This window comes from Orycteropus afer, unplaced genomic scaffold (genome assembly GCF_000298275.1).
Source record: "Orycteropus afer afer isolate SDZICR_OR568_19922 unplaced genomic scaffold, OryAfe1.0 scaffold00086, whole genome shotgun sequence".
Lineage (NCBI taxonomy): Eukaryota > Metazoa > Chordata > Mammalia > Tubulidentata > Orycteropodidae > Orycteropus > Orycteropus afer.
The window spans coordinates 10637455-10664907 of record NW_006921673.1 but is presented as its reverse complement, the minus strand read 5'-3'; positions in this window follow the sequence as shown (position 1 = coordinate 10664907).

The following is a 27453-nucleotide window of genomic DNA, read 5'->3' as shown; positions in this document are numbered from 1 at the left end:
ACATTTGATTTGCGGTGCTGGCAAAGAATGCTGAAAGTACCATGGACTGCTGAAAGAACTAACAGATCTGTCCTGGAGGAAGTGCAGCCAGAATGCTTCTTGGAAGCAAGAATGGCCAGACTTCATCTCACCTATTTTGGTCATGTTGTAAGAAGGGACCATTCCGTGTAGAAGGATTTCATGCTTGGTAGGGTGGAGGGTTGACGAAAGAGGGGGAGGCCTTCAACGAGATGGATTGATATGGTGGCTGCGATGATGGGCTCTAGTATAGCAGGGATTGTGGGGCTGGCCCGGGATCGGGCAGTGTTTCGTTCTGCTGTGCTTGGGGTCACTATGAATCGGAAACGACTCGATGGCACTTAAAAACAGCAACAACAACATATGCAAGTGAGAGCTGGACAATGAATTAGGAAGACTGAAAAAGATTTTATGCTTTTGAGTTGTGGTGCTGGCGAAAAATGCTGAAAGTACCATGGACTGTTAAAAGAACTAACAGATCTGTCCTGGAGGAAGTGCACCCGAAATGTTTCTTGGAAGTGAGAATGGCCAGAGTTCATCTTACCTATTTTGGTCATGTTGTCAGAAGGGACCATTCCTTGGAGAAGGATGTCATTCTTGGTAGGGTGGAGGGTCGACCAAAGAGGGGGAGGCCTTCTACGAGATGGATTGACAAGGTGGCTGCGATGACGGGCTCAAGTATAACAGGCATTGTGGAGCTGGCGCAGGATCGGGCAGTGTTTCCTTCTGCTGTGCATGGGGTCACTATGAGTCACAAATGAGTCGACGGCACCTAACAATAACAACAACTTTGATTATGTTGTTAGTAGGAACAATTCCCTGGAGAAGTATACCATGGTTGGTAAAGTGGAGAGTCAATGAAGAAGGGGAAGGCCCTCAGCAAGATGGAATGACACAGTGGCTGCAATGATGAGCTCAGGTATAGCAAGGATTGCATGGCTGGCACAAGACCAGGCAGTGTTTAGTTCTGCTGTATATAGGGTTGCTATGTGTTGGAGATGACTTGACAGCACCTAACAACAACATGCTGCAGAAGTTCTATGAAAATTATATATTTTTTTGCCTTTATTGTCAGTTATTTAGAGTTAGTAATTTGCAAAATGCTTATTTTTATTATTTTTCATCAATTTAATTTTATTTTAATGACTCAAGGCTTTTTTTTTTCCTTAATTCATACCATCTAATTCATTTTGTACAATCAATGTAGGTTCAATAAATAAAACAATCTTATAGCACCTCCATGAAAAACTCTCTTTTATGTAGGGAAGTTACTATGAGATTTTGACTATCACATTTCTCAGAATTTCATTTTCTAAGTTTCTGAGGATAGGCAAGTCTAAGATGATATCTGCTTTAGGAATTGCAGGTCATATTATAGTTTAGCTCTGGGAAGCACACCCTCCAGTAAGACAGAACTCAAGATACATCCCACCCTAAACAAGCATAGAGACTAGGATTTACAAAACATCACAAAAATTCATAGCACTGCAGACCACCCCCTGGCTCTTCTAGCCCTTAGTCTTTTTCACACTTGAAGGATTAATTTGCTCCTCCCAATCATTTTACCACTCCCAACATCATTAACAATTAGTCCTTTAGTAAGGCAAAGAGTCCTAAGGGTGATGTTACTCCAATACCAGCCATTCAATTCTGCTGTTGGTGTCCATTTGATCTGATAAGGTACTCCAAAACTTTGTTTCATCATCACCTTTTCTGGACTCTGATAAAATTTAACTGAAAGAATAATATTTCCTTGCTCTGAGTCTCTCTTTAGGAATCAGTATAAAGTTAGATTTCACCCACTGCATAACCAATTTATTCATTCCTTTATCTTTAGCTATTGTATCTCCTTCCTTCATTTGTCATTTATTTTTATCCAAACTTTTTCACCTTGGGAAGGGATATCAGTTTCAGTTGCTGTGCCAGTCCAGATTTCTAGTAGCAAGTTCTTCCCCTTCAGTCCACTCCCATTCATGTTGGTACAGTTACATAGACAAAATTTGGTGGGCTATCTTGACCACTTGGCAAGACAGTAGTATTTACTGTCAGCCCCAATTTTTCCAGAAGGCAGAAGGTACAATGCATCCCATAAGGCCCTTGGGAATTTTAGTGTACAGATTCAGGGCTACTGTAAGTCTCTTGCTTAGGAATCACCCCTGCCTCTGGCACCTGCAGATACATCGTAGGTCCTGGGACCATAGCTTCTGGCAAGAAGAAAGTAATGTTTGGTGATGTGAGGAAGAATTGTACAGTGGTGCTAGCATCCTCCCCCATCCCTTCTTCCCCATATGCCCCAGAAAAACATACAAATCTGTCCAATAGTGATCTTCCCTTACCCCCCTCATGTTGAGTGTGAAAACATACTCATGAAGGCATGTGAGCCAGCCCTTGAGGCCTTTATCGCTCTCAATTTTAGATACCAAATGTTTCAATTGCCCATTCCAATTCTCTATCAAACTGTTACTTTGAGGATGGTATGCAACATGGTATATCCTCTTAATATGATGTTTCTTGGCCCATTGCTGCACCCTAGGGACCATAAAGTGTATTCCTTGGTCTGAGGAAACATAACTTGGTGGCTCAAATTGGTAGTGCCTAGGGTATTTGCTAACCAGAAGGCTGGTGGTTCAAACCCACCAGCCTCTCCTCTGAAGGAAGGTTGGGCAATCTGCCTCGGAAACTCAAGGAGGGGTCACTATGAGTTGGATCTGACTTGATGGCAGTGAGGCTGTTTTTTATCTTTTTATTTTTTTATCCTTTGTTCTAATCCTTTAATGGTGTTTCTGGCATTCACATTTGTCATGGGATAAGCAAATCCAAGTCCAAAGTAAGTATCCATTCCTGTGAAGAATACCCACCTGGAACCACTGGTGTCATTGGTCCTATACAATCACCTTGTCAGCTGTGTGTAGGGCTTTCCCTCAAGAGAATTTGCCCCAAGGCCATCTGTAACCTCTGTCTTTCTTGCTGACAGAACAATCCTTATTGGCATTTTATGCCTCAGAAGGTGCAAGACGGATATGTCTAGAGTCAGCATGTCTCTGCATTGCAGCAGCACCCCCATGTCCACTCATTTCATGAGCCCAATTGGCCACTTCAAGAGAGCATAACAACATGTGTACTTTCTGATTCAAATAGCCTTCCAATCCAGGAAGGGAATTTTTATGATGAGCACTGACAAGGCCTATTCTAACGTGCTCTTAATTCCCATATTGCTTTACATAGGATCATGCCCCACATGGGTGTCCCCATAATAGTCCAAATTTCCATTGCCCATTTGGCTGACCATATAGCCAGGCCATTGGCCACTGCCCATGAATCAGTAAAAGTCCAAACATATGGACTCTCATCATTGCCCAATTCTTCCACAACAACAAGGAAGACAGCATGCAGTTCAGCCCATTGAGCTGAACTGTTCTTACCTACCTCAATCAGGATCTTTCCATTTGCTGGTCTTAATTCAGCAGATTTCCATATCAACTGTTGTCCATGTACCCTGGAGCTGCCATCTGTGACCAAGCAGTTTTTCTGATCTGCAGAAAGTTATTCCTATGGAACTATCCATGTGGTAATGGGTTCTGGCAGCTCCTGAGGTAGTTCCAGGGTAGGACCTATGGGAAATGAGGCTACCTGCTTATGGATATGGTTGATGCCTCCCTGCAGTCCACCAGTCACTTGTTCTTATATGAACAATTTCTACTTAATATGGAACTATTTTGGTACTGATTTACTTATTAGAATGTTCCTCTGACATCACCCAAGACAATATGGGATTTCAGGTCTCATGAAGAGTTTCTGTCCTGTCATTGAAGCAGTCTCATTCAATGCCCATTAGCAGGCAAGTAATTACCATTCAAATTATGTGTATCATGCTGCACCATCTGGAAACATTCTAGTCCAGAATGCCAGTTGTTATAGGGCAGCATTCTCAGTTTTTTACCATAAGCTCCAGTCTGCATAAGCATGTTTAGCAGAAACCTCCAAAATCTTGTCTGAGTATAGATCACAAGCGCCTAAAGCAAAGGAAAGGAAGCCCACTTTCTGTATTTCATACATAGCCTGCTGTTGCTTGGGCTTCCATTCAAACACAGTTTTCTTCTGAGTAGTTTTTTGGATAGGAAATTCCAGTAACCCCAGCTGTGAAATATGTGTTCTCCAAAGTCCAAATAGACCAATTAAATGGGCTTCTGGTTTAGTCTTGGGGGTAGATAATGACAGCAACTTATTCTTGGTTGTTTGTGGAATGTCATGGGGTGACTTCTGCCCAATTGTTCCCAAGAATTTCACCATTTAGGCAGGGCCCTGGATTTTTGCTGGATTTATTAACCAGCCTCTATTGGGCATGTGGGCCAACACTCTTCAAATCTGCCTTAGCCTGTTCTTCTGTGTTTGATATTAACATAATATAATCATTGTAATGTATCATCATATATGAAATCTGCACCAGGTCCAAATCTCTTCTAACCAAGTCATGAGAGTAAGCTAGTGAATTTATATATAACCTTGTGGTTGAAAACTGAAAGTATATTGAGAGCCTTCTCATGTGAAAGCAAACTGACTCTTTTTTGAGACTGAGGTGGAGAAAAAGGCATTTGCAAAGTCAGTCACTGAGAACCAGTTTCCTTTAGCTTGTTATATTTTCTGCACCATTGACACCACGTCTGGAACAGATGAAACCACCAGTGACACTACTTTATTTAGGCCTCAGTGGTCTATTGTCAGTCTCTATGAGCCATCTGCCTTTTTCACAAGCCATATAAGGCAGTTATACAGAGAATTTTGTGGTACACCAATACTCCAACTTTATCATGTCTTTAATAAAAGCAGTAATTTCTTTTTGTCCACCAGGTATTTTATACAATTTCAAGTTAACGACCTGAGTGAGTTTGGAAAATTCTAATGGTCCCCATTTAGTATGTTCCATCAATATTGGACTACAGGCAGATTTACACAGTTTCAGTTTTATAATATCAGGTGGAGGGAGAGTTATACAATTAAACATAAAGACCATACTAATAATACATTCAGGTAAAGGAGATGCAATTACTTAATAAAACATCTGTTTAAATCTTCCAATTTTCATCTAAATTTTCGCCTTAGTACCATCAATTGTTGCATCCCCATATCCCCCCAATCTAATTTTAGGTCCCCTCAACATTTTATTGACAGGCTTTCAGATGATGGTACATTGGGGTCCTGTGTCCAGGAGTCCCCAAAAGGTCTCTTCCCTCCCCCAGGCCATTTTATCTGCACATGTGCATATGGTCTCAGGTCCCCTGCTGGGGGCTGGAGTAGAAGACCTGACCCTTCCCCAGTCTCTATCTTTATCAACTAGTTGATCCTCTGCTTCATTTGGTCCCAGGTGGGAGTTCCATTATTAAATTCCCCCTTGTGGTAGTTAAGTTTGTGTGCCAATTTGTCTGGGCCGGGTTGTGTGGCTGGGCAGCTGGATATAGTATTCCCCATGCTAAGACTGTAATCAACTCCATGGCGGAATCTACCAAGAGCAGCTGAGTAGCTAGCTGCCTTAGGGATATGGTCTGCTTCCTGTATATAAGGAGAAGCCTTGGGGAATAGTCTCTAGTTTATGGTACACTTGAACCCTGCATGTAGCCAAGTCATTGTTCAGTAGCCTGCCATGCTCTGCCAACCTTGGGGCTTTCAGGGGACTTGAATTAATGGCCTGCTGTGTGGTTTGGTAAGATCAGGACTGTGCCTTTTTACTTGTCAACCTTGGGCTTGTCAGCCTCAGCAGCCAGCAGCTGTCTGAGTGAATAAATGCCTCTAGTTCCAGTGGGCTGGGAGCAGGAGGCAGAGCTGGACCCAAAGATTGAGGGGCTTTCACCCAGCCCCTAGAGCCTGGCACTTTGAACTTGGACTTAAAGCTTCAAAACTGTGAGAGAATAAACTCCTGTTTGTTAAGGCCATCCCATCTGTGGTATATTCTTGTCAGAGTGGCACAGAAGTAAACAAAACACTCCTGACTGAAGTGAATAGAATGAACTTGTTTAGACCACCTTAATGTCAGGGGACTAGCAGCTGTTTCCATTGGCCCATCCAACTTCTCATAGTGCTGCATTAGGACCTCTGTCTCAACTCCATCAATATCCAATATATTCATCTCATTCCTTACTAACTGTAGAAAAATCTCCAACCTGCTGAGGTAAGTTCTTTCCCCATTGCCTCTTCTCACTCTCCTATTAATCACTCTTGTGTTTCTTGCATCTGTAAGACCCATGAGGGAAAGTTGCGCCAATAGACTTGACACAGCTTCTTGGATTATTACTTTGTTTTGCAATAGCAAGGTTACATAGATGCCCATGTAGAAGGGGCTCCCTTGAGTACTATATCTGCTGTGAACTGTGTAAGGGGCAAACTCATTGGGTGAGTATCCTGATTACCATAAAGCCATTCCAGCATGGCTTGCATAAGCAGCATATTAGCTGCTTCCTCTAAAGTGTTCCAGTGGGGTATTTAGAGGGGAAGAGGGTTAGTTTTCTTTCTCAGAATACACAAACCTGACTACAAATTTTATCCAGTCCAACAGGTTAGCTGCACCCTCTGGGTTAACTTGGATCTGGGATCAACATTTGTGCCTATCCCATACTGAGTTGTGGGTGTTGAATCAACCCAAACATACTCTTTTATTCTGTAGCATTCAAAACTGAAGACTGGGCCTAATTTAGTCACACTCACAATCTATTTTAGTAAAAGTTCCTCAGGAAGCTGACGGTACCAATGTACCAACTAAAGCAGCTCTTTTATACTATATGCCTTGTTTTCAACAGTTTTTTTGGTTTTGCCTGTTCCTTTCCCAGACTACCTTCCCAGTGACCAGCAATTGTTGGGGTACTGCCTATTGTTCCAACACAAATTTTCCTTTCTGTGTAGGTCCTGAGACCTGTGATCAGACTGGATCTGAGCTTGATTCAGTGCTACAACCTGCCCCTACATTATTTTTCCCTGTCATTGCAGCTACTACTGATAACAGCAACCAAAGAATTATCTATAGGTCTTGCCCTTTCCTTATCACTCTGTATTTCCATATGCATGAAACTAGCTAATTCCTCAGGAGTTAAATCCACCTCTCTTAAATCCCATGAATAGATTTTGTCTTGGGTAACTGACCTCAACAAAACAGGTACTTCAATCCATGGGTGTTTTTTCATCCCACCAGAAACCAAAGATTTCTTACTCTCCCATTTGTCTTCTTTTTTCCAAAACCACATATTCCAGTGAATCTGGCTGTTGCAGATTACATTCTGACACTAACTGCTTGAATAATTTCTGTTAGAAAGATCAGCATGAGGCCAGTCCCTATGAAGCAGAAGTTAAAGATGTCCCAAATGTCCAACTTTTCCAAATTGCTGTGGCACTCCATCATCTCTGACATCAACTCCTCCTCCCATCAATAATCTCTTGCCTTGTCTTAGGGTTCTGTAGTTCACTGAAATATCTCACAGAACTCATAAATTCCCATGAAAATGGCTCACATGGTGGGGGTAGAGGCTGAGAGTGTGGCACACTGGCAAGCCCTAGGTCTATGGGTAAGTCTGGAGGATTCTCCCAACTCAAGTGGTTGCAGGGTTTGGTGAACCCAAATTGGCTGGTCAGATGATGCCTACTATATCAGGTCCAGGGGTGGGATGATTAACCAAACACAGAACCAGAGTAAAAGAGTGAATTTTCCCAAAACATTCCTATATATCCCCTCAAGGAACTTGAGTCATTTGAGTCACACCTGCATTAAGGCAAGACCCAAGATACATCCCACCCTAAACAGGCATAAAGAATAGCATTTCTAATACATCACAAAATGATGGTGCCTTGAGTCACACCCCTCAGCAATGCAAGACTCAAGATGCATCCCACCCAAAACAGGCATAGAGACTAGAGTTTACTATATATATATATATATATATATATATATATATATATATGTTTACTATATATGAACAAAATGGAGACGATGGCTAGAAGGTCTATATTAAGCAATTGACTGCACTACTGCAGGTAATGAATAAGAAAATGAGAAGTGTGAGTCCCCAAGTGAATGCACAATGAATGCAAAAGTGAAAATTATGCAGTATTGGTTAAGGGAAAAAGAAGTCCTAAAGAATTGGACATAAATTACAGAATCTATAGAATCAATTTATTGTAGCTATATTACAGTAATTACATTTGGTAATCATGTTTAGTACATTATCAGGGTTAAAATGCTAGATTAATACATTTAAACTACAGAAATTGATGCTAAAAGTGATCTATGATATACTTCTTAGGAAATATCTATCAACATTGTCATTATTTTCTTTTTACTACCTAAGAAAAATTGAAGAGAGTAAACAATAGATTTGATTGATGTAGAAGTTACCTTGCTTGTTTGACCTCATTTTTTAGTAGAAATCTTTTAAACAGGTACAATTTCTACCACCTGTTCAGATTAGATATCCTTTTGAGAAGGAAAATAAATCACATGATAATAGCATGTCTCCAAGAAAAAGTTATTGGACAAATTGAGGGCAGTTCTGCAATCTGTAAATTTCTTAGAAAAATGTTGACAAACCTTAGCTCATCTCAATTACCTTTTCGAACTTATAGTCTCAATATTTGTCACTTTATTCAATGTAGTTTCTTCAATATACAACCAAAAAGATGGACTAAAGGAGGAAATATTACCTGAAAAGGAGCACCATAGATAAGGGCACCATGGAATGGGAACGCTGAGACTGCTGACAGTCAAGACTTCGAATGGAAGGAGGAAATGGCAAATACAAATGCTGTTCACAGAAGAATTACATTCACTTTTCTCCACGAATCTTTGGCTTACATGTCACCTCATCCCATCCCAGGTCAAACCTGGAGAAAGAGCTATACTGACTGCAAAACCAGAGTCCTTCTAGAAGTTTGAGTGGTCAAAGAGGATCTGATTTTTAATATCTGATTCTTAGTTCTATAAAATTTATTTCTGAGAACAATGTATTTTTTTCTAATATTAAAATTTTCAGCATTTAATGAGTGATGTGTATTGCATTGAATTGAAACACAATGGTTTGTCTAATGTACAAATCCTTGAAAAACAAGTTGTAATTATGCACTGCTAAGTAATTTGTTAAGCTAGCATCAGTTTCTAACATATTACCTTATAATGTTTTGAAAACTTTTGACTTGATTCATCTGAAAAGATTATAGCCTGCATGCTGAAACAAAATCTGCTCAAAAGTCTTGTATCCAGGAATTCGTTTCAGCAATATTTGATAGATCTGAATATATTTACCAAAGTGAAGAAAAAAAAAAGTACGAGAAATTAAAGTTTTGTGTTCAATTTTTGCTTATATATTAATGTGAGGAACATTTGGGAAATGGTTTCACTGACGGTTGTAGCACTTTAAAGAATTACATGCAAGGAGCAGAAAGGCATGAGATTTTTGGCTGAGAAGATCCCCAATGACTCAACTAGAATTACAAATAAGTTCAGATTATCTAGTATAGATCAATATTCAGGCTCTTATTTGAATGCAGGAGATGATAAAGTCACAGCCCTTCTCACAGGAAAAACATTGCCTGGAAATTTTGGAGCTATTTTCATTTTACCCATAAAAAGTGCCCTCTTTAGTGGGGAAAAAAAAGGAACAGGTACTTAAATTTACTTTCCATAAATTTTTTTAAGATTAAAATAAAGAACATTTTATGATGAGAGTTCTAATAGATGAGGAAGGTTGTTATATAAAGTTGTCAAATTGATCATACAGGGAAAAAAAATCTTCATTTGAATAATTTTCCAGTGGAATAAGTCTTGACTTAATATCTTCTATATAAGTCTGTTGCTATTATTCTAGTGTTGAAAATGGGAATGAGAAAATATTTGGGTAAGGTAATAAGATTTATGTTGTTGTTGTTGTTGTTATGTGCTGTCAAGTCATTTCTGACTCATAGCATCCACATGCACAGCAGAATGAAACACCACCCAATCCTGCACCAGCTCCATGATCCTTGCTATACTTGAGCCCATCGTCGCAGCCACTGTGTCAATCCATCTCGTAGAAGGCCTTCCCCTCTTTCATTGACCCTCCACCTTACCAAGCATGACATCCTTCTCCAGGGAATGGTCCTTTCTGACAAGATGACCAAAGTAGGTGAGACAAGCCTAGCCATTCTCACTTCCAAGGAGCATTTCAGCTACACTTCCTCCAGGACAGATCTGTTAGTTCTTTTAGAAGTCCATGGTACTTTTAGTGTTCTTCACCAGCACCACAATTCAAAAGCATCAGATTTTCTTCAGTCTTCCTTATTCATTGTCCACCTCTCACATGCATATGAGGCAATTGAAAATATCATGGCTTGTGTCAGGTGCACCTTAGTCCTCAAGGAGACATCTTTGTTTCTCTGCACTTGAAAGAGGTCCTTTGCAGTCACTTGCACAGTGCTATACATCACCTAATGTCCTGACTGCTGCTTCCATTGGCGTTGATTTTAGAACCAAACAATGTGAAGTCTTTAACAATTTCAATCTTTTCTCATCTGTGTATCACAGGTTGTTAACGAGTCTTCTCCAAACCTGATGTCATGTTCTTCTTCATATAATCCAGCTTCTCAGATGATTTGCTCAGCATAGAGATTGAATATGTATGGTGAAAAGATACAACCCTGATGCACTCCATTCTTTATTTTAAACCATGCAGTATCCCCTTGTTCTGTTCAAATGATAGTCTCCTGATCTCTGTGCAGGTTCCTCATGAGTACAATCAAGTGTTCTAGAATTCTCATTCCTTTCAATGTTATCCATAATTTGTTATGATCCACACTATCAAATGCTTTTGCATAGTCAATGAAACATAAGTAAACATCTTTCTGGTATTATTTGCTTTCAGCTAAGATTCATATGACAGAGCAATGATATCCCTCATTCCATGTCTTCTTCTGAATCCAGCTTGCATTTCTGGACACTGTCAATATACTGCCACAACCATTTTTGAATTATCTTCAGTAAGATTTTACTTGCATGTGTCTACATCGTGTGAGATCACCTTTCTTTGGAATGGGTACAAATATGGATTTCTTCCCATCAGTTGTCTTCCAAATCTGTCTTCCAAATCTCTTGGCATAGCCAAATGAGTGCCTCGAGCATGGCATCTGTTTCTTGAAACATCTCAATGGGCATTCTGTCAGTTCCTGGAGCCTTGTTATTTGCCAGTTCCTTCAGCGTAGCTTAGACTTTTTCCTTCAATACAATTAGTTCTTGATCATATGCCACCTCCTGAAATGGATGTACACCAACCAATTCTTTTTGGTTCAGTGACTCTGTGTATTCCTTCCATCCTGCATCATTCAATATTTTGCCCATTGAATATTTCACTATTTCTACTCAAGGCTTACATTTTTTTTTTCTCAGTTCTTTCAGCTTGAGAAATGCTGAGGGTGCTGTTCCTTTTTGGTTTTCTAACTCCAGGTCTTTGCACATTTCATTATAATAATTGACTTTGTTTTTTCAAGCTGCTCTTTGAAATCTTCTGTTCAGCTTTTTTATCCTGTTCATTCTTCCATTTGCTTTAAGCTACTCACTGTTTAAGGGCAAGTTTTCGAGTCTCTTCTGACATCCATTTTGGTCAATTCTTTCTTTCTTGTCTGTTTAATGACTTCTTGCTTTCTTCATGGATGATGTTGATGAAATCCCACAATTCCTCTGGTTTTTGGTCATCAGTGTTCAATGTATCATATCTATTCTTTACATGGTCTCTAAATTCAGGAGAGATAGACTCAAGGTCATATTTTGGCTCTCATGGACTTTTGTTGTCTTCAATTTCAACTTGAACATGCATATGATCATGGTCTGTTCCACAATCAGCTCTTGGTCTTGGTTTGGCTGAAGATATTGAGCTTTTCCATTACCTCTTGCCACAGATGTAGTAAATCTGATTCCTGTGTATTCTGTCTGGCAAAGTCCACATGTATAGCCACTACTTATGGTGTTGAAAAAGAATTTTGGTTGTCTTGCAAAATTCTGTCATGTAATCTCTAGTGTTATTTCTATTACCAAAGCCATATTTTCCAACTACTGGTAACTCTTCTTTGTTTCTAACATTTGCATTCCAGTCACCAGTAATAATCAGCACATGTTGATTACATGTTCAGTCAATTTCAGACTGCAAAAGTTGTTATAAATCTTAAATTTCCTCATCTTTGGCTTTGGAGGTTGGTGCATAGATTTGAATAATACTAGTATTAACTTGTCTTCCTTGTAGTCATATGGATATTGTCTTATCACTGATAATATTGTACTTCAGATAAATCTTGAAACAGTCTTTGTTACAATGAATACCACACTATTCCTCTTCAATTTGTCATTCCTAGCATAGTAGATGATATGGTTGTCTGATTTTAAGTGGGCAAAACCAGTCCATTTCAGCTCACTAATGCCTGTGATATCAATATTTTGGCATTCAATTTCATTTTTGACAACTTCCAGTTTCCCTAGATTCCTACTTTGTACACTCTATGCTCCAATTATTAATTGATGTTTATATCTGTTCCTACTCATTTTCAGTCATGCCACATCAGCCAATGCAGTTCCTAAAAGCTTTCTTCCATTCATATTGTTAAGGCCACCTCTACTCTGAGAAGTCAACTCTTCCACATACATATTTTGAGTGTCTTCTGACCTGATGAGCTCATCTTCTGGCACTATACCAGAAAATGTTTCAGAGCTATTCATAAAAATTTCCAGTAATATGTTGGACAATATTTGACTGATATTCATGAGGTTTTCACTGGCCAGTTGTTTGAGAAGTGGATGGCTTCTTCCTTCTTCTGAGTCTGTCTTAGTCTGGAAGCTCCACTGAAACCTGTCCACCACAGGCAACCTTGCTGGCACTTCACAAAACCAGTGGCATAGCCTCTATCCTTACAGAAACACTCAAACCGCCACAGGACTACAAATTGACAGACAAGTTCATCTCCCTTAGTTGTTCCTAACAACTCTGTGCCCACCTCTCTGGGGGCCTGGGCCTAAAATAAAGCTTCCCCAAGCCATGTGCCCACCTCTCCAGGGTTGAGCCCTAAAATAAAGCCACCCTGAGCCACGTGCCCATCCCTCTGGGGCCCGGCCCTAAAAAATGTAACACTGGAAACCAAAAAATTAGCCAAGACAGCTACTTAACTAACTGACTAAAAGATATCCATATTTGTGCACATGCCAAAAAAATGAGTTATTTATCAGTATGCAAAAATTAGTGAACAATATTATTAATATCACACACAAGTAAAATTTTGCTGAAAGTAATTTAGCAATGGATGTAGCAGAGCATCAGCTGGGAACTGCCAGCAATTCAAGCTGCATTCATAATAGGACATGAAACAAGGGAAATCATTGCTGATGTCGTATGGATCTTTGCTGAAAACACAGAAGTCCTGAAATGTTTCTACCTGTATTACATTGACTACACAAAAGCATTCAACTGTATGGACCATACATAAAAAGTATAGATAGCATTGCAATGAATAGGAATTCCAGTGCAGTTCATTGTGTTCATGCAGAACATATGCAAAGACCAAGAAGCTTACCTTCAAACAGATTAAGGGGATTCAGTATGGTTTAAAATCAGGAAAGGAATAACTTTCACCAAACTTGTTCTGAATGTCTGCCAAGAAAATAATCCAAGAAGCTGAATTATATGAAGGACAACATAGCATCAACACTGGAGAAAGACTCAGTAACAACTTGTGATAGGTAGATGACACAGCCTTGCTTGCTGAAAGCAATAATGACTGGAAGCACTTAAGAAAATTAAAGACTATAGCTTTCAGTATTACACTTCAACATAAAGAAAACAGAAATCCTCACAACTGGACCAATAAGCAATATCACAACAAATGAAGAAAAGATTGAAGTTGTCAAGGACTTCATTTTACTTGTGTCCACAATCAATGCTCATGGAATCAGGAGTCAAGAAATCAAACAGTGCATTGCACTTTGCAAATCTGATGCTAGACTTAAAGTTTAAAGTGATTTAAAAGCAAAAATATAAATTTGAGGACTAGGATACATCTGACTCAAACTATGGTATTTTCAATCACCACATATGAATGTGAAAGCTAGACAATAAGGGAGACTGGAGAAGAACTAATGCATTTGAATTATGGTGTTGGATAAAAATACTGAAAATACTATGGACTGCCAGAAGAATGAACAAATCTGTCTTGGGAGAAGTGTAGCCAGATTGCTCTTTAGAATGGAAGGTGGTGAAACCTCATCTCACATACTATGCACATATTGTCATGAGGGACCAGTGCCTGGAGAAAGACATCATGCTTGGTAAAACAGAGGGCCAGAAAAAAAGATAATTATCCTCAACAAGATGAATTGACAGAGTGCCTGCAATAATGGGCTCTAACATAGCAATCAATCATTGTGAAGATGATTGATCAGCACTTGGCAGTGCTGCATTCTGTTGTACATAGAGTCAGTATTAGTCCGAACCAATTCTATGGTACCTAACAATAACATCAACACATATGGAAGGGAAGAGAAAGATAAAGGAATGGACAGTGGTAAACCAGGGCAGCAATGTAGTACCAACAAGGCATCATCCAACCCTATGATGATCTATAAAACTGTGAAAGCCCTTTACAGTTGTTAAGATTTAGTTTTGGGCCCAAGCTTTTATACTCCTTTATAAAAATGTCATTGGATTCAGGCTGTTTCTAGAAAGGGACTTGCCTTGGGCTAGGTGGCTTTCTTCGATTGAGTCAATCTCTTTGAAGGGAGCTAAAAACTAAGAACTCTGAGCCAAAAAGTATTCCAGTAACTGGAGGATAGATTATTTAGTTCTTATGGGGGATCCAATTGTCACAGAGTAGCAGCATAAAAGAAACATACAACTATCTTCCAATATAGCTTAATTACTATTCATCTATGACCTTCTAATTGAAAGTCTCACGTTCACTCTTTTATGTTCTCCATTTAACACAGTCTGTAGTTATGCAGGCCTTATGTACCGTTTTCCTATTCCCTTACTTCTTAATGTTGTCTATTCAGTGTTTTTCCATGTACTAATTGTTTAAACAAACCATTTGGAAATATATAGGGAAGATGAAATTCTTTCTTTCCCTCTTTTTTTTTTTTTTAGGGAAATCATGATTGCTAAATGTTCTCTATTTTTACAGTTTCTGCATTATGATATTTTCTCTCTGAATATTACTATTGCTTGAGTCTTTCATTCTTTATATTTATTCTTTGACTACTTATTCTCATTTGCATGCAGATGTATGCCATAATTATGCAACAGTAGATTAGTTAAATTGGAAGTATTAAAAGTAGGTACTCTTTATAACAGAATTAGGAGAACCTACTTCATTACGTTGGCCTGGGACTTGAAGGCTGCTTTTTGCTGGGGTGTGATTCTATTTTAAGGCCAGGGCCTGAGGTAGGCATGCCCAGGGTTTTGAGGCAGCTTTTCACTTGGGGGTGGCTCTCTATTAAGGCTGGTGCCTGATGTAGGTGGACCCTGGGCTTGGAGGCTGTTTTTCATTTGGGAGTGGCCCTGTATTAAGGCTGGAGCCCAAGGGAGGTGGTCCCAGGGCTAAGGACTGCTTTTCACTTGGGGGTGGCTCTTTCTTAAGGCTGGGAACTGAGGTAGATGGACCCGGGGCTTGGAGACTGTTTTTCACTTGTGGGTAGCTCAATTTTAAGGCCATTGCCCAATGCATGCAGGTGCAGAGGAGATTGGAACAACTAGGGAGCTCTGGTAGTGTAGTGCCTAAGGCACTTGACTGTTAACCAGAAGGCTGGTGGTTCCAATCTGCCAGCCACTCCTTGGAAGGAAGGTTGGACAATCTACTTCCATAGTGATACTGTCTCGGCAACCCAAGGAGGGGTCGCTATGAGTCAGATCTTACTCTATGGCACATAATGACAACAACAGTGGAGACAAACTTGTCTGTCAGTTTGTTGTCTTGTGGTGGCTCATGTGTTGCTATGAAGCTGGAGGTTATGCCACCGTGTTGCAAAATGCCAGCAGAGATACCCATGGTGGAGAGGATTCAGCAGAGCTTCCAAGCTTAGATAGATTCAGAAGAAGGAAGAGGCCATCCACTTTTCAAAGAGTTAGCCAGTGAAACCTTATGAATAATAGTGAAACACTGTCTGGTATATTACTGGAAAACTTTATGAATAGCCCTCAGGCATTGTCCAATATAGTGCCAGAAGATGAGCTCATCAGGTCAGAGGGCACTGAAAAATTGACTGAGGAAGAGGTGACTCCTCAGAGTAGAGATGACCTTAATGATATGAATAGAGTACAGATTTTAGGACATCCATTGGCTGATGTGGCATGACTCAAAAGGAGTAAAAGCAAATGCAAACATCCATTAATAATTGGAATATAGAATGTACAAAGCATGAATCAAGGAATATTGGAAGTTGTCACAAATGAAATGCAATTCATAAAGATTGATATCCAAGGCATTAGTGAGCTGAAATGGACTGGTTTTGCCCATTTTAAATCAGACAACTATGTGATCTACTATGCTGGAAATGAAAAACTGAAGAAGAATGGTGTGGCATTCATCATCACAAAGACTGTTTCAATATCTGTCCTGAAGTACAATGCTGTCAGATATAGGATAATATCCATATGCCTAAAAGGAAGACCTGTTAATACTAATATTATTCAATTCTATGCACCAACCTCCAAAGCCAAAGATGAGGAAATTTAAGATTTCTACCAACTGTGTAGTCTGAAATTGACCAAGCATACAATCAAGATGTGTTGATTATCACTGGAAACTGGAATGCAAAAGTTGGAAACAAAGAAGAATTTTAGGTAGTTGAAAAATATGGCCTTGGTGATAGAAAAGATGCTGGAGATCACATGATAGAATTCTTCAAGATCAATGACTTTTTCATTGCACATGCCTTTTTTCAACAACATAAGCAAGAATTATACATGTGGACTACACCAAATGGAATACACAGGAAAAAGATTGACTAAATCTATGTCAAGACGTGGTAGAGAAGTTCAATATCTTTGGTCAAAACAAGACCAAGGATTGATTGTGGAACATACGATCAACTGCTCACATGCACATTCAAGTTGACGTTGAAGACAATTAAAATAAGTCCACAAGGGCCAAAATATGATCTTGATTATATCCCTTCTGAATTTAGAGACCATCTAAAAAATAGATTTGATGCATTGACCACCAATGACAAAAAAACAAAAGAATTGTGGAATGATATCAAGAACATCATCCACAAAGAAAGCAAAGGTCATTATAAAGATGAGAAAAGAAAAGACAAAAATGAATGTCAGAAGAGACTCTGAAACTTGCCCTTGAGCAGAGAGTAGCTAAAACAAATGGAAGAAATGACAAGATAAAAGATCTGAACAGAGGGTTTCAAAGATCACCTTGAGCAGACAAAGCCAATTACTATAACGAAATGTGCAAAGACCTGGAGTTGGAAAATCAAAAGGGAAGAACACACTTGGCATTTCTCAAGCTTAAAGAACTGAGGAAAAAAATTTAAGCCTGGAGTTGTAGTATTGAACGATTCTATGGGCAAAATACTGAATGGTGCAGGAAGCATCAAAAGAAGACAGAGCAAATACACAGAGTCACTGTACCAAAAAGAACAGGTTTATGTTCATCCATTTCAGGAGGTGGCATATGATTAAGAACCAATGGTATGGAAGGAAGAAGTCGAAGCTACACTGAAGTAAGTGGTGAAGAGCCAGACTCCAGGAACCGATGAAATACCCATTGAGATGTTTCAACAAATGGATGCCCTGCTGGAGGCACTCACTTGGCTATGCCAGTAAATTTTGAACACAGCTACCTGGCCAATTGATAGGAAGAAATTCATATTTGTACCCATTCCAAAGAAAGGTGATACCACAGAATGTGGAAATTATCAAATATCATTAATATCACATGCAAGTAAAATCTAACTGCAGATAATTCAAAAATGGTTGCAGCAGTATGTTGACAGAGAGCTTCCAAAAATACCAGCTGGATTCAGAAGAGGACATGGAATGAGGTATATCATTGTTGATGTCAGATGGATCTTAGCTGAAAGCAAAGAATACCAGAAATATGTTTATTTGTGTTTAATTGACTATTCAAAAGCATTTGATTGTGTGGATCATAACAAATTTTGGATAACATTGAGAAGAATGGGAATTCCAGAACACTTGATTGTACTAATGAGGAACCTGTACATAGATCAGGAAGCTGTCATTCTAACAGGACAAGTGAATACTGCATAGTTCAAAATCAAGAAGGGATTGTGTTACCATATTTATTCAACTTGAATGCTGACCAAATAATCCAAGAAACTGGACTATATGAAGAAGGACATGGCATCATGATTGGAGGCAGACTAATCAATCACCTTTGATATGCAGATGACACAACTTTACTTGCTGAAAGTTAGGATGACTTGAAGCACTTACTGATGAATATTAAAGACAGTATGGATTACACCTCAATATAAAGAAAACAATAGTCCTCCCAACTGGTCCAATAAACACCTTCATGGTGGATGGAAAAAAGATTGAAGTTGTCAAATATTTCATACACCTTGGTTCTACAATCAACACCGATGGAAGCAGCCAAGACATCAGATGAATATTGCATTGGGAAAATCTGCTGCAGAAGACCTCTTCCAAGAGCTGAAGATCAACGATGTCTCCTTGAAGACTAAAGTGTGCCTAACCCAAGCCATGGTATTTTCAATCACCTCTTATGCATGTGAGAGCTGGACAATGAATAAGGAAGACTGAAGAAGAATTGATACTTTTGTGTTGTACTGTTGGTGAAGAATGCAGAAAAGTTGGTGGACTGCTAAAAGAACTAACAGGTCTGTCCTGGAGGAAGTGCAGCCAGAATGCTCCTTGGAGGAAAGAATGGCCAGACTTTGTCTCACCTACTTTGGTCATGTTGTCAGAAGGGACCATTCCCTGGAGAAGGATGTCATGCTTGGTAAGGTGGAGGGTCAATGAAAGAGGAGAAGGCCCTCAACGAGATAGATTGACACATGGCAATGGCGATGGGCTCAAGTATAGCAAGAATCATGGAGCTGGCTCAGGACTGGGCAGTATTTCATTCTGCTGTGCATAGGGTCATTATGAGTCGGAGATGACTTGATGGCACCTAACAACAACAACATAAAGAAAACAAAAATCCTCACAACTGTACCAATAAGCAGCATCACAATAAATAAACAGAAGATTGAAGTTGTCAAGGACTTCATAGTGTTTGGTTCACAATCAACACCCATGGAAACAGCAGTCATGAAATTAGACACCATTTTGCACTAGGAAAATGTGCTGCAAAAGACCTCTTTAAAGTGCTGAAGAGCAAATGTGTCTCTTTTAAGACTAAGGTGACCCTAACCTAAGCCATGGTATTTTCAATTGCCTCATATGCATGTGAAAGGTGTGCAATGAAAAAGGAAGATCAAAGAAGAGTTCATGCTTTTGAGTTGTGGTGTTGGTGAAGAATACTATGGACTGACAGAAGATCTAACAAATCTGTCCTGGAAGAAGTGCAGCCAGAATGCTCTGGAAGAGAGAATGGCAAGACTTCATCTCACCTACTTTGGTCATGTTGTCAGGAGGAACCATTTCCTTGAGAAAGGTATCATGCTTGGTAAGGTGGAGTGTCAGCATAAAAGGGGAAGGTCCTCTGTGCGATGGATTAACACAGCGGTTGTAATGATGGGCTCAGGTATACCAAGCATTATGAGGTTGGCACAGGACCAGCTAGCATTTCATTCTGTTGTACATAGGGTTGCTGTGATTTGGAGCCAATTCTATGGCACCTAGCAACAATAGGCATCATTACGTTTCAATGATAAATACTTCAGTATGAATGTCTAAAATATAAGAATATTTTAATATAACCATAAAATATCATGCCTAACAAAAGGAGCAATAGTCCCCCAACTATATGTAACTCCCATGTCTTATTCATAATTTCTCAATTTTTTCCAATATCATTTAACACTTGTGGAAAAGGAAATGATCTATCCACACTGTGATTGTTGTTGGTTGTCATGGCTCTTAAATCGTTTAATCTAGAAGAGTCTTCCTTTTTAATATGGTGATGATTTCTTGAAGAGCCATGCTATTTTTGCTCTTTAGATTTTCCCTCCGTTTGCACTAATCTGCTTATTTTCTCATGATGTTATTTGACTTGTTTCTCAATCATCATTTTTTTTTTTTTTCTTTTGGCTATACAATGGATGCTAAATCTAAAGTCTCAATTATATTCAGGTTATAATTTCTTTGGCAAGATTATTTCAGAGATGATGCTAGATACTTTAGATTGCATCTCACCAAGAGGTCCGCCATGCTTTGTTGCCTCACCCATTAATTATGCTAAAATTTGTCTCTGAGTTAGTGACAGCCACAGCTCTCACTGTAAAGTTATTCTTTCAAAACAAGTAGCCAAAAGGATAACACTTGGGCACCACATGTTTGATATCAATGTTTTACCTAACGGTGTTAGCATGCTTTGAAGTTCCTTCCTAGAATCCTTTAATTTTTTTTTAGAAGTTAAAAAATATTTTAAAATTAGAACATTCTTACTATTCTTTTCTATGTTTATCCACTGCCAATAATCAGTAAAGGAGAACTTTTCTCACCAACTGCAGCTATTCTGTCACTGAAAATATTTCCTATCAGAAAGCCAGAATTAATGCTTAATTCTTTTACTTTACCAATTTTCAGAGGAAGGGGTTATAATCATCTCCAAGGGTAATTTCCAATGATGACAAACAAATACTTGTGTAGTCATTTGTTTTTTTCTTTCAGTTTTGGGTATTATTATGGATTCATGGGTTTTTAGGGCAACTCTGGTAGCATAGTGCCTAAGACATTTGACTGCTAACCAGAAGGCTGGTGGTTCAAACCCACCAGCCACTGCTCAGAAGGAAGATGGGGCAATCTACTTCTGTAGTGATACTGCCTGGGAAACCCAAGGAGGGGTTGCTATGAGTTGGGTCCAACTCGATGGCACATAACAACAACATGGGTTTTTATCTATTTTTGTGTCTCAAGCAACTGAAGTACGTTTTAATTTGATATTCAAATAGTTCTAAAATTGGCCACTGAGTAGTTCAGGCTGACTTGTATGTTTTATTAGAACTTCCTCATTAGTCTTTGATTGCTTCTGCTTTTCTCTCAGCAAGATGTTCCAGGTTCTGCTAATACACTCCTTATGAAGACCTGGAGTTTGCCAGTTCCCCAAGAAGTCCTTGTTCCCTTTACTCAAGAATGGGATTTACTGGTATTGATCAAAATCTTCATTGTCCATATGTATTATTGCTTCTAGGCTCTTTGGTGATCAAAGGTAAAATAATATATGGCTTAATTACAATTCTAATTAATAATACCCCCAAATTTAAACCCATTATGATTGAGTCAATTCTGTCTCATCAATACTGGGTCTTAATTATTATTTTTATTTTACATATGTCTCTAAGGAGCTCCAGTATTGATTTTCTTTCACATACAAGATATAATTACTGAAAACATTAACATGAGTGTGATTAAATATCTGCTTTCCATACAGTGTGGATAAAATAGTTTTTAAATGGCCATACAAATAATATCATTAGTAGTAAGATTACTGTAGTAAACATAAGCTATTTTAGCATACCTTTTTGTCCTTAAAGTCCATGCCAACTTACATTATTTTCTATTCATTTAAGTAATTTTGTTTTCTTAAATTTTTAAATTTTTAGATATATTTTCAAAGCAGGTATCACGTCCATGGTGTGATTATATGAAACAGAACTTATAAGTGAAATAACTTATTTAAGTGTTATGGATTTAATTGTGTTTCAAAAAAATGTATTGAAGTCCTGGCTCCTGGATTTACAGTTGTACTACTGTTTGAAAATAGAGTTTCTCTTTTGTTAATTAAAGGAGTCATACCAAGTAGGGTGTATCCTCCACTTAATCATTCTGAATTATAAAAAGAACAGTATAGACCCAGAAATACACAGTAAGAAGCTATATAAAGACAGACATTAATAGAAGATGCTTTACAAACCCTGAAACTCCAAGATTTACTACCTACTAAAACATAAAATTGACAAAGACCTTCCCCTAGAGACAGAGTCCTGAATCTTTACTTCTAGCCTCCAAAATTGTGAGAAAATAAATTTATGTTCTTTAAGCTGTTCACTTGTGGTATTTCTGTTATGGCAGCACTAGGTAATATTTAACCATTCCTAAAACTTTCCTTATTCATAGTCCTATTGTTCTGTATTACTTCTCAATTCAGAGTTATCAAAGATTGTGTTCCTCTATCCTGTGTTGTCCTCCTGTAACAATGAACCACTCACTGCTTTGAGTAAGATCCGACTCATAGCTACCCCTTCTCGGGTTTCCAAGGCACTATCACTGTGGAAGTAGATTGCCCAACATTTCTTCAGAGGAGTGGCTGGTGGATTTGAACCAACAGCCTTCTGGTTTGCAGTCAAATGTCTTAGGCACAATGTTACCAGAGCTCCTACTAGTTATCAAACTTATTGTTAAAGCAGCATTTGTCTCAATAGTGCTCATTATCATTTCTGTGCTTTTCTCCATTAATGTACATTATTTTTCAAACCCATACACTCACTCCTTCATTATCAAAATGGTTTAAGTTCCAAAACCAGGATGTTATGCCAAATGGTTGTTACGTGAGAGTGGGGGGCTGTGTCCTATCTTCAATGCCAGACCCTCTCCCCTCCTGTCCAAGTTACTCACTGCCTGTTGGGTGCCCCAGACATGTTGTGGGATCCACAAGGTGTGATGGGCCTCCCTCCCCACGACACCCTCTTCATCACCATGGAGCCCATGCGGATTGGAAGTAATGGCGTTGGTGGTTGGGTGTTGCCTGCCACCCACCACTGCCTGCTTCCCACCACCCACTGCCTACCACCTCCACTGCCTGACTCCTGTTTGCCCCTGCTGACTGCTGCCTGTCACCTTCCACCACCAGCCCTGGGCAGGAACTCTTTGCTAGTCTGTCCTCTATCTGCCCAGGCCCTGCAGACCTGCACAGCCCCCTTCTCTTATCTACCTTTCCCACCTCCCCCTGTTGTCCTCCCCAGGATCTTCAGGCCCTCAACTGGCCTCACTCTGCTTGCCCATGATCACAAGTTTTCCCGCTGTCAGCCCATGCCTGCTGTGGCTGGACTAAGATGTCATAGATGAATGGGAGAAGGCACCTTGTGGTCAGTTGCCTGCAGTCCATCATGTAACTGAGTCATCAGCCAGGCCTCCAATATATCATTCTGGGTGGCCTATGAAGGATGCCTAGGCCCAGCTGCAGCCCCATGTGGTGTCCAGGTGGTCAGAAGGGCCACCTGAGAATTTTTTCAAAGTTGTCATATATGCAAAATGTTGGATAACTGGATGGTTTAAAGGTCAATAGTAGGTATAGCTTCTACTCTATGTCAGCAAGGGATTTTTGATAAATTGATGGACACAGTGTCAAAGATGGTCCTGACAATGCACAAATGGCTCGCACAAGGCTATTGTTGTTTAAAACGTTTTATTTTTTTTAATCTATACTGAAAAATTTGGCAATTTATTTTGCCTTCTATTACATTATTTAGTGTGTGGCAATAACACGTGCACTACCAACCATTCACATAACTCCGTTGCTGTTGTTGTTGTTGTTGTTGTTATGTGCCATCAAGTCAGACCCAATTCATAGCGGCCCCTCCTTGGGTTTCCAAGGCAGTATCACTATGGAAGTAGATTGCCTAACCTTCCTTCCGAGGAGTGGCTGGTGGCTTAGAACCATCAGACTTGTGGTTAACAGTCAAGTGCCTTAGGCACTATGCTACCAGAAGTCCTTAACTCCATTGAGATAATGAAAATATCTATTTAAAAAAAAAAAAAAGGTTATTAACAGGTTGGCATATACATTGTTGTTGTTGTTAGGTGTTATATGTCAACTGACTCATGGAAAAACTATGCACAACAGAAAGAAATGTTTCCTGAAACTGTGTCATCCTCACAATGAGTAGAATGTTCAAAGTCCATCACTGTGATTAGGTTATTGTGCCAATTAATCTCTCTGAGCATCTCTCATGTTCTCATTGGCCAAACACAATGCCTTTTTCTACTGATTGATTGCTTCTCATGAGATGTCAAAAGCAAGTGATTAAGATAATGTTCTGTTGATAGATAAAGTTTTTATTGCTTAATTATCAGAAGTAGATTTCCTTTTCTGGAAGCTCAGCTGAAATGTGTTGACCATGGGTGACCCTGCCGGTATTTGAAATATTGGTAGCATAGCTTCCAGCATCATAGCAACATGCAAGCCACTACAATGTGACAAACTGACAGGTGGTGGGACATATTTATAAGTAATGACAATTAAGACAGGACAAACTCCAAATGAACAAAAAGATACCATCATATTCAAAATACAATCTACTTTTATGGATGTGGGGGAAAATAAATGATTGTTTTAGAAATGATGAAACAAGATATTGTCAAATACCCTTCACATAGAAGTGAATGAAAGGGTCTTTTTATAGGTCTGTTCTCAAACTTTCTTATTTTTGCCAACATGAGAAATGATAAAATATATAGTGTGTGGTTTTAAGGATGAAACTAAACATCCATTTTTTACAAGTTTTTATCTGTGAGTTTTTCTCATATAATTCACCATTTTTATATCAACTTTTTGGTCTCTTTATTTCAAGGAAGTTTCAATGAGTTTGTGAGAGAAGCCTTTTGCCTGTCATATAAATAGTAATTCTTTTCCTTTTCTGTTTTGTGTTTTGATTTTGCTTATGATATTTGTGTTCTATCTAATGTTTTTAATTTCATAATCAAATTTAATACTATTTTCCTGTATATCTTCTAGAACTTGAGCCATAATTAAAAAGCTTTTCTCCATTCCACAATTATAAAACAATTCAACCTTTTTTGTTCTAATGCCTCCTCAGCTTCAATTTATACATTTTCATCTCCGACCTATGTAAAGTTGAATCAAATACACAATGCAAGATAACATTTTACAAATACCTATCCAATTATTCTATCCAATAAAGTCATCTTAAAAATGAACAAGACTTTAGCTTAAGTAGTAAAAATAGATTATGCTCATTTAAGAACTATCTAGATGGGATCATATTGGCAACTGCAACTCCAAAGATTAGATAGGAAACTTATGGGACAGTGAGTTTATGTTAATGGTGAAGGAAAAACTCAAAAAAGGAGGGTGAGAATGGTGGCACAACTCAAAAAATCAAATCAAAGTCACTAAATTGTACATGTAGAAACTGTTGAATATTTATTGTGCATATTCTCAACTACAACTAAAAAATAAAATACATTTTGGAGAAATGTCTGCCTTTTTCCTATTGATTTTAAACATCATCTCTATTGCATATAAATTTACTTATGTACTGGGTTCTTTTGTTTTATATTCTGTTCTGCTGATCTATCCATACACCTGTGCATGGGGAATGCCTTTTTTTTTTTTTTTTTCATTATTGAGGCTTCATCATGTAGTTCACCATGATCAAAATAAGATGGAAGGAATAGGCAGAGTTATAAAAGAATTGGTCAATGTTCAACCATTTCAGGAGATAGCACATGATTGAGCACCAATGATATTGAAGGTAGAAGTCAAAACTTCACTGTAGACGTTGCTGAAAAACAAGACTCCAGTAATTGAGAGAATTCCAATCGAGATGTTTCAACACAGAGATGCAATGCTGAAAGTACTCACTCATCTATGCCAAAAGATTTGGAAGACAGCTATATGACCAACTGATTGGAAGAGATCCTTATATGAATCCATGCCAAAGAAAGGTGATCAGACACTATGCATAAATTACTGGACGATACAATTAATACCATATGCAAGTAAAGTTTTGCTGACTGTAATTTAAAAACATAGCAGTACATCATCATGTAACTGCCAGAATTTCAAGCCATATTCAGATGACAATGTAACATGAGATATATTTCATTGATATCAGGTAGATCTTGGCTAAAAGCAGAGAACACCAGAAAGATGTTTGCCTGTATTTTATTGATTATGTAAAGGTATTCAATTGTGTAAATCATAACAAATTATGGATAAAATTTTGAAGAATGGGAATTCCAAAACATTTCATTGTAGTCATGAGGAACCTGTACTTAGATCAAGAGACAGTTGTTTGAACAGAAAAATATTTGAGTTTTGAAAAACTGTGAGCCAAAGTTGTATCACTCCACCATACTTATTCAATCTATATGCTGGTCAAATAATATTAGAAGCTAAAATGTATGGAGAAGAATGTGGCATCAGAATTGAAGGGAGACTCATTAATGACCTGTGATATGCTGATGACACAACCTTGCTTGCTGTAATTGAAGAGTGTTTGAAGAACTCACTGGTAAAGATCAAAGACTACAGCATTGAGTAAAAGTTACAGCTCAACATAAAAAAAGCAAAATCTTCATAACTGGACAAGTAACCAATATGATGCAAGGAGAAGAGATTGTGGTTGTCAAGGATTTCACTTTACTTGGATCCAGAATCAATGTCCATGGAAGCAGTAGTCAAAAAATCAAACAGCATATTGCACTGGGTAAATCTGCTGGAAAAGACTCCTTTAAAGTGGTAAAAAGCAAAAATGTCACTTGGAGGACTAACGTATGCCTGACCCAACCCATGATGTTTTCACTTTAATCATATCCATGTAGAAGCTGAACAATGAGTGAGGAAGACTGAAGAAGAATTGATGCATTTAAATTATGGTTTTGCTGAAGAATATTGAATATATCATTGACTGCCAGAAGAATAAACAAATATGTTTTGGAAGAAGTGTAGCCACAATACTACTTGGATATGAGGATGGCAAAACTTTGTCTCACATGTTTTGGGCATGTTATCTGGAGGACCAGAGAAGGACATCATTGTTGATAAAGTATACTGGCAAAAATGAGGAAGTCCTTCAATGAGATGGACTGGCACAGTGGCTGCAAAGATGAGCTCAAGTATAGCAAAAATTGTGAGATGACAAAGGACAGGGCAGTAATTTTTTCTGTTGTACATAAGGTCATTATGAGTTAGAACTCAAAAGCAACTAACAACAACAACCAGTGGTTTAATATGTGTTGGGGTTTTGAATTGGTCTTTCTCAGTTATTCAAGCATTTTTCATGACTAATGTTTTCAATACTTACTTACTGCTTTAATCATATTTTTATCATATCTCTTATTGTAAAAGTCAGGCTTTTATATTGAAAATTAGGTCTACTAATCAATATTGTTTGTGTATATTGTGGTAGTTAAGTTTGTGTGTCAACTTGACTGGGCCTGGTTGAGTGGCTGGGCAGCTGGATGTAGTATTCCCCATGATGTGACTGGTAATCAATTCCATGCCTGAATCTACAGTGAGCAGCTGAGTAGCTGCCTTTGGGTATGTGGT